The 13,491-nt window shown below is 34.4% G+C and overlaps 2 long non-coding RNA genes across 2 annotated transcripts in view; both read right to left on the reverse strand.

The window, feature by feature from the left end:
• Window positions 1-9,706: 9,706 nt before the first annotated feature.
• On the reverse strand, window positions 9,707-10,659 carry LOC117112585. Its single transcript, XR_004446062.1, has 2 exons — window positions 10,568-10,659; window positions 9,707-10,530 (listed from the first exon to the last, which is right to left on the reverse strand). It is a non-coding gene; the product is annotated as an uncharacterized LOC117112585 (long non-coding RNA).
• Window positions 10,660-11,649: 990 nt separating this feature from the next.
• The window catches only part of LOC117112572, a 5,755-nt gene continuing 3,913 nt past the window's right edge, over window positions 11,650-13,491 (reverse strand). The window contains exon 3 of the long non-coding RNA XR_004446061.1: window positions 11,650-12,725. This is a non-coding gene — a long non-coding RNA (uncharacterized LOC117112572). The remainder of the gene's footprint in view (window positions 12,726-13,491) is intronic.

The raw sequence follows: 13,491 nt of genomic DNA on the forward strand, positions 1-13,491 counted from the left end.
GTGCAAATTATTTCTGTGACAGTCTTTGAAGTGTTTAAATCTCCATTTTATCCCATACATAGTCAAAATATTGGGGGGATGATACCTGTCTCTTATACACATCTAGATGTGTATAAGAGACAGTATATATATCGTCGCTCACATCACGAACTAACACAATCAAAGTAGATTGTAGAAAATAAAACTCAGGATATTCAGTACTTTTATGACTATTTATTTATGACAGTACACAAGCTTTCGTGCACACAGTGCACTTCTTCAGGTGAATGTAGATTGTGTTAGTTCGTGAAATCACAGTAGCGCGTCAAAAGGAGCGCGTACTGGTTGTCAAGAAATTTTGTATTCTTTACCACACAAAAAGTCCTTAACAACAACAGCGCGTATTTTGACGCGCTTTCTTGATTTATATGTATGTATGTATGTATGTATGTATGTGTGTATGGGTGTATGGGTGTATGTATGTATGTATATCCCAAACGAATCACTTATTAACGAAAACCAATAGCCGAGCAAGACCAATTATACCACGTATGCCTATCTTCAAAGCCTGTATTCAACTAGACGAATTTATTAGCGCGAATCGAAAATGTTGGTTCATGCATTACCAATTCTAGCAGTATTTTTAGTGGAAAATAAGCTTAACGCTTTTCTTCATTGAGAGTAAACCAAAAGCGAAAGAAATGAATCAAAACACCAATTAAGTCAGTCTAGCACATAGTTGCAATAAAGCTGAAAATTATTGCCAGCAGTAAGTATTGTAACCGTTGAAAATTACACAAAAACTGCCATAAAGCAATATTTGTACCAATGAGACTGCATCTTCGAGAGGTATAGACACAAACAAACTCACATACACTTCCAGAATTCCTGCATATCGTATAATGAACTTTAATTCAGTTCTTGGTTTTATTCGATTTGTAAACAAATACAGAAACTCCATCAATTAGCCTAGGCCTATCAAAATATACTATACAGGGATTTCGTATTCAGTATTCAATAGTCATCAGTGATAGGCATAATCAATCTCAAAAAGATGATTAACACTCTTATTATTTATCGAGTCTTAATGACTCAGGAATTATACAAAAACAAATATAATTATTATACTTACTTCTTGGCAGGAACTACAATTTACAGAATAAACGATGTATTTAACTCAAACAGCAACTATTCCTCCATCTTTATGCGTCGCATGGTAACAACTACTGGAATGACACAAAGTCATCCATACAAATTACAGAGGGCCATCTATAACAAATCCTGAACAAAACATCCTATGTGCATCCATTGTGACTGGTTTGATCTACTTTGGATTTCACTTACCCTCGCTGATACAAAAGGTTTGAATGATCTTGCATTACTTCTTATCCAACCTAGTGTGATTGTACTGTCTGACATGAATATGGTTCGGTTTATTTGAAGTCTTATTTCATTCTGAATGGTTTCTGATAACCTGGCGACCAACACTGCGGCTTGTAGCTCTAATCTGGTTACTGATAAACGCTTAAGTGGAGCTAAAAACCTTACATCGTAATAGCCCTTCATTAGTTTTCCATCTAGCATACACACATTCCCCGAATGCATATTCTGATGCATCTGAAAACATGCAAAGTGTTGCCAGTCCTTTAGCGTTAGGTGGTGTTAGACATCGATTTACTTTTACATCATTTAAATTTTCCATATCTTTGAACAGTTCGAGCCATGTTTTATGCTCAGACCAAGGCAGGTCTTGATCCCAGTTCAATCCTTGTTCCCACAGTCGTTGAATTCCAATTTTGGCTCGAATCAAGATGGGTGCAGCAAATCCAATTGGGTCAAATATTCTCGCTGCTTGACTTAGCACTCTCCGTTTCGTCAATTTCAACTTTGTGCTATCTTTGCATGATGTGTAATTTTGTAGGTCAATGTTCACTTTGAACTTGAAAACATCCTCCTTTTGATCCCAGACAATTCCCAAAACCTTTTCCTCGGTCATCTCCAATAGTTTTAGTTCATCTCTGCCTTGATCCGGTGTAATCTCTTTGTTTGAATTCCACGTCTTAACCCTAAGTGAATCCACCCTTTGCAAGTATGCTATCCATTTCCTTCATTAGTTCTCTCGCCCTATCAAGTGTGCTGACAGAATCACAAATATCATCCATGTAAGTGTTTACTTTGAGAATTTCTGATGCCTGTGGAAATATTTCTTTACCGTTTCCACTTTTTTTCTCAGCGATCTGCGCCTTCGCTGGGGCTGGCTTGTCACCAAATGTGACAACTGTTGATACATTAACGTCGGACTGCAAATCTGTCTTCATGTTCCGCCACAAAAAACGATGCACATGCCGATCTTCACAATATGATTCGGTTATACATTTTTGATATGTCACTGCATATCGCAACGATATTTTCCCGGAACAGCAAGAGCACTCCAAATAGGTTGTTGAGTAAGTCTAGTCCTTTGTACCAATAGTCGTTGAGACAGCGTCCGTTAAATGTTGCTGACGAGTTGAAGACTATTCTGACTGGTGTACTCTTCTTCTGCGGACGCACCACTGGGTAATGGGCTATGTAATACACTGGGCCTCTGTGATTTTCTAGTTCCTCTCTGCTAATTTTTCTTGCGAAATTCATGTCGTTCATGGCCTTCATCTGGACATCATATGCTTTTGCGAGCTCAACATCTTTTTGAAGTCTTCCTTCAATGGCTTCTAATTTTCTTTCAGTCTGTTGTTAGGCACCAAATTGGGTCTTTTTTCCAGGGACATGGTATCATCCACTGATCTCCAGGGACATGGTATCATCCACTGATCTCCAACTTTAATGCATGAGTCTTCAAATATTTTTCGCTTCTTCTGCTTCTGCTGGGTCAATTGTGTCGGCTTTACACCTGCATGACTTAACAGCAACTCCCATTGATTCTGTCGTCCAGAAATCAGCCATGTCAACTGGTGGTGATAATTTCACATGTAATACTTGGTTTAATTGTGTTTTGTCTCCTGTCACTGCACCGAAAATCATTCAACCTAGATGGCTGGCGGGTTGGTTTCATTTATTTCAGTATCATCAATTACTATCTCATCATCAGCTTCTTTTGGTTATGTACTGACTGTATCAAACTTTACTGTATTCATATAATCGGGTGTTCAGGCTGATGTATGTCTGTTGACACTCATCCAGCCATGCCTCTTCTTGTTCGAAATCATCATCATCATCTATATACTGGGTATATAGCTCATGCTTTTGAACCAAGTCATCAAAAGCCTCTTCAATCCTTTGCAACGATTGGCCCACCACTTCCACGGTCCGCTTCCCTTCTATCAGTATACCTAGGGCCTTCCCAAGCCGTGTTAATGCTGCCTTGGCATTTCTCCGCTTGACCTTTGCCTCCCGCAATTCATTCCCTGAATCTGTCATCCTGTTATCTATACTCTCTAGGGTCCCGTGGTTAGCGCTGAACAGAACTCGAATTGTATGGATCTTCGAGAAGTATAGACACAAACAAACTCACAGTCACTTCCAGAGTCATCAGTGATAGGCATAATTAATCTCAAAAAGATGATTAGCAAACTTATTATTTATCCAGTCTCATGAATTATATAAAAACAAATATAATTATTATGCTTACTTCTTGGCAGGAACTAACAATTACAGAATAACAATTGTATTTAACTCAAACAGCTACAACTCTTCCTCCATCTTTATGCGTCGCATGGTAACAACTACTGGAATGACACAAGGTCATCCATACAAACCATAGAGGGCCATCTATAACAAACCCTGAACTAAACAGAGACAATCAGATACCGTGCTACATAATTTTGCTGACTCACAATGGTGAAATGGCGTTACACCAAGGACTGCAATATCTAAAGAAAAACTTAGCGCCGATGATATAATGGGCTATCTGTTAAGTACCGCAGGTTGTTTTGTAATTATACTTCAAAAGTACTTCAACCCCATCCAAAAAAAAAAATTAAAATTTAAAAAAAATATGACATTTGTCGAAAAGTTCTATCTGCTACTTTGTGTAAATCATGTATATTTTTTTGGGCAATTCATTATTTGCTAAAAATGAAAAGAAAAAAATGACAAAGTGCTTTACCTAATATGGATCTAAATCTATAATTGACTGACTCGTAGGTCAGGTCACACGAGCGCCCTAATCCAATCCAATCAGAACATTTGTAAAACGCCTTTCTTTGCAGATACAAAGCGCTTCACCCATAAATATGGCACCTCACATCACACAAGAAGCCGTGATCATTGCCTACCCAAGCGCAGAAAAAGTAAACAAATCAAAAGAAGCAGTGGAAAAATTTGGAATCATAAATAAATAATGCAACAATAAATAAAATAAGAATAAAAATGGGATAATTAGTTAAATAGGCGAGTCTTTAAGTTAGATATAAAGACAGTCACAGATGGTGAAGATCGAATGTGCACTGGAAGGTTCTTCCAGATGAGTGGCGTCTTGCACGAAAAAGATTTGTTACCAATACGTTTGTTCAAGATAGGTTGATGGAAATTAACATTCAAAGCTGATCTGGTACGAATTTGCTTTTTACGTCGTAAGTAAAATTCGGAGATATATTGTGGACATTGGCTACCATCAGTTGGCCTATGAATATTTAACAGATGGTGATATGAATATTCAATAGATGGTTGCATGAATATTCAATAGATGGTATGAATACTCAACAGATACCGTAGTGGTATGAATATTAAATAGATGGTGGTATAATATTCAATAGATGGTGGTATGAATATTCGAATAGTAAATAATAAGCTGTTCAATATTCGATTTTATAAATAGGTTTGCGCCCTAAAATGATGTTCGACGAAGAATTGTATTAGTATGGATTACTTCAGTAAAAAGTAGTAATTGCTAAATATGCATCAAGGGCCCCGACGGTGCTCTTGAACCAGGGACTCTCAGAACCTACAACAGTTTATTCCACTGCAAATATGGTTTATCTTCAGAATATTTCAACAAGATTTTACAAATGGGTGACTTGTAGTTGAAGTATATCCTGTGTCTATCTAAGCCCAATATTCGTTCGATTCTAGTAAGGGACACCTTACTAGAACACTTTTCCGGGACAAAAATGAGGAAAAGGATAACTTAAAACATCATGGCCAACCCCTATTCAGGGGACACTAGTTGGTCTATTTAACAGGGGTTCTAATGAATAATAAAGAACCGACGAATGGAAATGAATAGTGAACTCAAATGCAATGGTAACAAGATGTTCGTTTCTGGCCGTCAAGTTTTGTCACTATTTTCATGCTTAGATTAGTCTATCTCCCCATAATATTCTGTTTTGTAATTTAGGGAAAAAAGATAAAAACCACGTATTTATGTGTTGCCGAATGCACTTCACATTCATGAAATAGCGATTTGATTGGCCATCACATTCATAAAAGAGCAAGTTGAGGGCACCGTAACCTTCAGCTCTATTGTCGGCGCACAGCGGGCTAGACTGAAGTCGAAGTGTGCCAAAATTAATTTCTTATTACAGAAGAGGTTTTCATACCCGTAGAATTCAATAAAAGCATTTTCAAATCTATATAAGACCTCATTTTTGTACTGTTTTCTGATTGGACGATGTCAGTTTTCATTGTAATACCAAAAGAAGAGGAAGTTTTGCTGTCCTCTTTGACAGCTATACTGTACCACCAGGATAGCAATGATTTTTTGCTACTCTTATTTTGGTGTAAGGAGGAGTCTCATTTTACTATGGAGTTACAAAGATGGATAATGTTTCATCTGTCGTGAACGATTCCGGTTTGCGCCTCAGTGGTGACACCAGCAGGGGGAGGGGAAGGGGAGGGGCAGGGTCCCCGTCGAAGAGAGGTCCCGTCGAGGACAGCCCCCCCCCACCCCCGGCGTTGGGGAGATAAGCTACAATTCGTCAGGGAGAAATAAAATATGTAGGTCTACATATTAGTAGACTCTAAAATCCATTCTTCTTCAACGCCTCTTGCAATGCTGTATAAAGAAGTTCAGGGCGTACATTTTATGCCAACATCTCTTGTACTTTACCTTTGTGCGAACTCTCTGGAATGATCCTCCTATACATCGAAAGACGTCCCTGTTTGGGTTTTTTTTTAAGTCTCTTGTGGGTTTTCTGCTGGTGTGGAAAGAATATCTCTGTTCTGTGTCAAAACATTAATAACTTCATCAGAAAATGGAATCCTGTTTTTTTAAGTTTTATTTTTTTTTTAGAAACCTGGCAAACACGTGTTTACGTTCCTTTAACGTCCTTGGCCAATGTTGTGGTTAGGTATGTCACAAAATAACGTTTACACAAAGTTGTAGGAACGTGCAAATGTTGTGAAATTATGTTCAGTACGTATTTATGGTTCTACAAAATAAAGTTTTCATTTGAATAAAGTTTAAAACAACTGACGCCTAGATATAGGCCTGCTTGTAGATATCATCTTCATTATGATATATCGATTATTAGACTGCTCAAAATGTAATAAAGTATTCTAAATAGCAACAAAATAATAGAAGATTTGCTACTGGTAAATCACGAGCAGTTTGCCAATTTTTGGAGTACTTTTCCCACGCTTTGCTTGAACTAGTTGAGTAGACGCGCGTACATCCCTCTGATTTGCGGTTTGCTCTAATCCACATGAATCTAAACTTTCCTACTTTTTCTAAAAATAGATTTTTAAATATTTTTCTGTCGTTTAAACAACGACTATCATTGATGCAAACTTAAATTTAAACCAAAACATATATTTGTGCTCCACAATTTATATACCGGTACAAGAAACCTGAATATTTTGAATTCCGAATTTTCTGTAAGAAAAATAAATGTGTTTTGATGTAATGTAGTCAATTATAGCATTTAAAATATTAGTAGAGAAATTTCCGACATTAGTTGAAAAATACACCCTTAAAATTCGTTTAAATGTAAAATATTTTCAGGATAGATTCACCAGGGTATACCCATCTTCAATCATGTGAAAAAAAGTGTAAATGCCATAGTCACCAAAATGGACTTTTGGCACACTTTGATTTCGCCCTGGCCCACTGTGCGGCGGTGGTTCGAACGGCTCACTCGCCAATGGTTCCGGTGTTGGAACTAGTCTTCTCGGATAAAGACTTTAAACCGTAGGCCCAAAGTACGCATTTGGCTCGTGTGCACTTTAAAGAACCCAGTACATACTTCGAGAAGAGTAGGGGGCTACCCCGGTGTACTGGTCCATTAAGTCCCCTGTTGTTTAAATGGATATGCACATAAGACAGTGATTAAGTTCACTTAGTGGCATATCCTTGGCTCTCGTGCCTAAAGAAATGAAGTTAAATATATTTTTTTAATACATTCAAAAATAAACGTGTTTAATCATATTGCATGTGAAAGTAGGACAATTTCTACTTTTTTTAAATGTGGTTTGATGATGGCGCCACAAGCAGCTCTCCGAGATGGATACATGTGCCCTATAAGATGTAATATAAGATACTATTATTATTATTATTATTATATATTATTATTATTATTATTATTATTATTATTATTGTTATTATTCAGCGTCATTATTATTATTATTATTATTATTATTATTATTAGATACTTAGTGTTCATATAACAGAACAAACCTTGAATTTATAAGCATTAACCCATTAATATTAATAATAATAATAATAATAATAATAATAATAATAATAATAATAATATCACTGAATAATAATAATATTTGTATATTTATATAGGTGTTATACAAAGGCCTTCGATAGGTAAAGAAAAACTTGGCGTCAATTAGATAATGGGCTACCTGTAAAGTACAACAGGTTATTTTGCAATTATACTTTAAAAGTATTTCAACCCGATCAAATAATAATAATAATCTCAAAAGGCTATGCAATTAGAACGGAAACTTCTATCAGTAGTGCAAGAAAAACACATTTTAGGGTTGAACAAATTGCAACAGAATTTCTGTTTGCACAGTGCATTTTCTTAAGGTCTCTGTGTGAACATACTAAATCTAGAAAAATCCACACGGTTTTTTTTTTTTCAAAATGGCCGCCAAAAATGGCTAGTTTTAACAAAAAAATGAAAAAAAACTTGGGTATTTTCAACATATTTCAGCATACTTTTTTTTTCTAAAAAATATTTACAATTTCTAAAATTGTTCTGATGCATACAGGTACACTTATTTGATGTGGGTATCATTAATTTCAAGACGGCTGCCACAAGTACGACGACATATTCAGTGGTATATGCATAATACGCCAGGCAGCCATATGGACGTTTTGGACAAAAGCATCAACTTTTTACATGCTCCTTATGTCATAGCATTCAATTTTTGATAGAAACCCTTTTATCGGAGGTCATTATGGCAGCCATCTTAGATTTAAAAATGGCCACCTTATAAAACCTATGTATCTTCATGGTATTATCTCCTCTTCTAACTTGGAATTATAATTCTTGTCTCTAAATGGTTAAGGAATACTAATAATAAATAATAATAAGGTAAGAATTTATATAGCGCCATTTAAAAAACCGAAGTGATTATCAGTGGCGCTTCATGTTATTGTTGGAATAAGTGCGTTTTGAGTGATTTTTAAAATAAAGCAATGCCATTTTTGACCTGGTAAGATTGTTCATAAGGTAATTATAATTTAAGGTCATTAAATGAATAATCTGAGCAGATTTGTCATTTAAGGTCATTTATTTAGGTCATTCAAGGTCATTCCAGGTCAAATATCGTATGGTATCTTATTAATTACCTGTCATGTTTTACATCTGAATCATACTAAAGCTCTCGAAATTCATTTTTTTACAAGAAACTACATTACTTCATTCAAGGTCATTTTGGCAGCCATCTTCAATTTCAAAATGGCTGCCATGCAAAAACTATTTTAATAATATCTTAGCTTTTAGAATCACTTTAAATTAGAATTCTGATGTTTAGAATTATGTTTTTATGGTCAAGAAAATATACCATTTGTGATTCCCTGATAATATATAGGTCAGTTAAGGTCATACCGGGTAGACTCAGTCCTTGAACCCACATTATTTTGAATTTATATCAAAATGATCTGCCAAATTCTCCAAATTTCGATTTTCGTTTGTTTTCCAATGACATAAATTAATTTCACAGTTTCTCAAATAATGTCCTTACATTCTTGATTTGATCAGTTTTGCATTGTTATCAATCGGTGTAAAGCAAATAAATTATTATTAATTTTTAAACAAATAAATACATTATTTCATTTAATATTCTAAACATTGAATTACTATACTTACGGCAATTCACAATTATATTATTACAAGCGTGAGAATGTTCTTATGTTTATGTTGATTTATTAATATACTTTACAATCTTAATGACATTTTTAAACACATACTTTTTGACATTTTTAAATTGAATCACTTTCCATGTTGGTATTTATTGTAATTTCAAGTATTGTATCTCACTTGTCCTTGTTTAAAAAATTCTAACTTTTATTAATATTTAATTGTTGTTTTAATCAGGACGATGGTAGATCAATTTTAGTGCTTTGTCAATTTTATTTTTTGTACATTTACATTCATTGAACATTTATCCTGAGTAAATATGTTTAATAATAATAATAATAATAATAATAATTATAATAATTGATAAAACAAATTTTATCATTTTCAATCAAGAAATACAGTAAACAACTCACAACCACTGGATCTGTATTTATCGATAACTTGACTTCCTATATTTATGAGGTTTTTTTTTATATTTATGAGTGTTCCTATATTTATGAGTGTTCCTATATGTATGAGTGTTCCTATATTTATGAGTGTTCCTATATTCATGAGTGTTCCTATATTTCGTTGTATTTTCGTTCTCACATGGAAAGCCCACATTTCAAAATATTAATGAAAAAATCAGGAAAAAGCTGGAATTATGTTTATATGAAAACTTCAGTGATGCTTTATAGTTCTTTTATTTATCCAAATATTATTTATGGAATTGAGGTCAAAGGGGAAGTAATCACATACATACACATTACATACATAATTTTGTGTCATATCGAACTCCTATCTTGAATTTCCAAAGAATTATAGCTAGGTGTATAACTTTTCTGTTTTTTAGAGCACATTTACCCCCTCTATTTCACAAACTTAAAATTCCTTTATGTTCTTAAATTTATTTCCGATATTTTTTTACAACCGAACAACTCACACTCTAAGTGTAAAAATTTACATAATACAAAGTCTAAAAATAATGTTTAATTTAGCTATACCAAAGCTACGTACCACGTTAGGGAATATAAGAACAGGTTGTGAAGGGGCTACCATGGAATTAGCTTCTCTCGATATTCGCAAAATTAGTTAAAGAAAACAATACAATGCTAAAAAAAACATTTACTTAAAGAGTATATTGCTGAAAGATTTTTTATCTTATTCAACTTTCAAACTTTCTAATTTTTATTACTTTTTAAATTTCTTTTTATTTACTCTTCCATTTATTTATTTATTCATTTGATTTTGTCTTTTGTCCAGGTATGCCTGCTACAAGCTGTTGCTTTTTTGGCTATGCCTTCTTCAAATCAATTACCTTACTTTACATTGTACCGTTTCTTCAAATCAATTACCTTACTTTACATTGTACCGTTTTGTTTTTGTTTTTTTCTCATTTCGAAGAAAATAAATGTTACTTTGATTGGTGATTGATTTATTGATTGAATAAACTTAAATTTAAGACTAAGACTAACCATTTTAACTATTATTAGGCCTGTTATTATTTTTATTATCATTATTAATATTATTATTATTATTATTGTTGTTATTGGCTTTCAAGAATTTTAAAAGATGGGAGAGTGACAAGACAGACGATCTGTACCCACATTGTATAAACTTATGTCATTAATACAAGAGTGCTATTATTATTATTATTATTATTATTATTATTATTATTATTATTATTATTATATTATTTCCTATGAATGTTACGTTTCACATATTTTGTACTATTGTTATGGAGGTTAATTTACGTAATAAGAGAAATCATCTTTTTAACCTCCTGTGTATTTGCTTGATTTATTTTTTGTATTGTATAAATTTGAATGAATGATTGAGTACAGATTTTTAATATTACATAAAGGGGCGTAATCAATGCTTTTAAAACTTTTTTCCCCATTTTTGAAATATTCCAAAATATGTTTTATTTCAGCTCCCGTGAGTTTTTCGTCAAATATGTGTGTGTGTGTGTGTGTGTTTAAAGAGTCATCCAACGCTTTCTCTGACGTATCAGTTATCTTATTTCAAAGAGTCATCCAACGCTTTCTCTGACGTATCAGTTATCTTATTTTAAAGGGTCATTCAACGCTCTCTCTGACGTATCAGTTATCTTATTTTAAAGGGTCATCCAACGCTCTCTCTGACGTATCAGTTATCTTATTTTAAAGGGTCATTCAACGCTCTCTCTGACGTACCAGTTATCTTATTTTAAAGGGTCATCCGTATCTGCTTAAGCTGCGGTCCAACCATCTCTTTCCCTTGACGCTGTCAGTGACTCTAAGCAATGCCCATACCCAACTTGGCCCATTTTTGGCAATCCTGGCTATGGCCTGGAATGGTCTAATCCTCATCAACGTCAACGCTCTCTCTGACTGCTTATACACATCTAGATGTGTATAAGAGACAGCATTTACATTCATTGAATCTAATAGCTAAAGCGTTCAGCTACCCCTCTGAACCCCATCTTATCGGACGGAGACACCTCCTCCCAAACCTAGCCTCCGCAAGCACTTGGAGGCACTTTACACATATACCTATAGCCCCCCCTAACCAAAACTTCTGGATCCGCCCCTGATTTTATTCTAATTTAATTCACTGAACAAGGGACGAGGATGTGACCATTTCGTGTCGTAGCCAGGATAGCCAAAAACGAAAAAAATGGGGTATGGGTATCGCCTAGAAACACTGACAGTGTCAAGGGGAAGAGCCAGTTGAATCACAGCTTTGGTATTGTAGGGTGTTGTCGGATTCTGATAAGATTACTGGTTATTTTTTTTTCAACTCAGTATATTTTTAACTGCCTTAAAAATACCGACCAATTTTTTTTTTTATTAGGGAGCTGCATATGCAACCATCCCAGCCCAGGTATACGGGCCATGCCTACTATTGTGTAGCCTTTTTAAATGCTTCTTTTTCATTATTCATTGTGGAATTTGAAACTGTACAGTGAATTGTATTCAGTTGAGCTTTAGTTTTTGAATAAAAATTGTTATGTATTGAAAAAATACTGCATCCTACTGGAATGATTTGGAATTCCGTATTGTTTTAAATATAAAATATGTAGCATTGTCCACAATCTTTATCCGACTAAATTTACATTCGATCTAGGTATACTAAACAACGCCCTCAAACATTTCAATTAATCTTCTTAATTCTTAAAAGATATCACATTGAGAGTCATAATCCCAGTGGTGGGGTCATGCTCTCACTGAAGGGAGTGTGGGAAACTAGCCCCAGGCTTAATCACTGTATAATTGTCTTTCAAAATTCCGGTACCAATGTCTACCTACAAATGTTCTTTCATTACTTTTTGTTTAGGATAGTACTCCCAGAGTTCTTTAGTAACAGCCTATCTCTCCAAGGTGGTTTACTTTCTTGCTACTTGACCAGCATTTCCAGACTTGCGTCCACAGTTGCTGGAAAGTCCATCTCAATTCTGTCCATTTTAGACCAATGATGCCGCCAAATGAATTCCAGTCCTTGCCAATCTCTTCCGCAATCAATTGCAATATCCTAGACGAAAAATAAAGACATCAATATTAAAACTCGACCAGGACAGAAGTAACTGGCAGAAATTAGTAGAATGCGAAACATCTACACGGTAAAAAGATGATAATGACAGAAGCATTTGAAGCAATGTTGAGGATGTTGTATCATTCTTTGTTTTGATATGAAACGTTTTGAAAATTTCACACTTTCAACAGAGGGAGATATTTGTTTTCATCATACCACTTCGAAACAACTGTCTTCAGAGCATTGGACTGCTGATCCAACATTTCTATAAAATAATAAAGTAATATCTAATATTGTACACTAATCCATGTATTTCAAAATGTAGATTTTTGCATGAATGTTACAAGTCAATATTACTAAATTATATTCTGGAATGCCAGAAATTAACTCATTCAATATTTTCGTGAAGCAGCTATCCCTAATAAACACAACTCAAACATTTAATAGTCAACAGCTAATGTTGACTAAATATCCTAATAATAAAATAAAATCATAAGTTCAGATTCCATCATCTAGAGAAAATCATATCGTATTTTAATCAGAGTGATTTTAAATAATTAGATTAGAGTGATATAATGGTGGGTTTTCTGAGTTTGTCACTGACCTGAAACTACTTTCTTATTCTTGAACATTCTCTGAATTTTGCTTGTACTTGTCAATTTCCTCTTGCATCTGATTTATCATTGTCTAATGTCTAAGCACTGTCTCTTATACACATCTAGATGTGTATAAGAGACAGGCCTATCTCTCCAAGGTGGTTTACTTT

The sequence above is a fragment of the Anneissia japonica genome, unplaced genomic scaffold (genome assembly GCF_011630105.1).
Source record: "Anneissia japonica isolate Jap-2015-1 unplaced genomic scaffold, ASM1163010v1 scaffold287715_len1027211_cov185, whole genome shotgun sequence".
Taxonomy (NCBI): Eukaryota; Metazoa; Echinodermata; class Crinoidea; order Comatulida; family Comatulidae; genus Anneissia; species Anneissia japonica.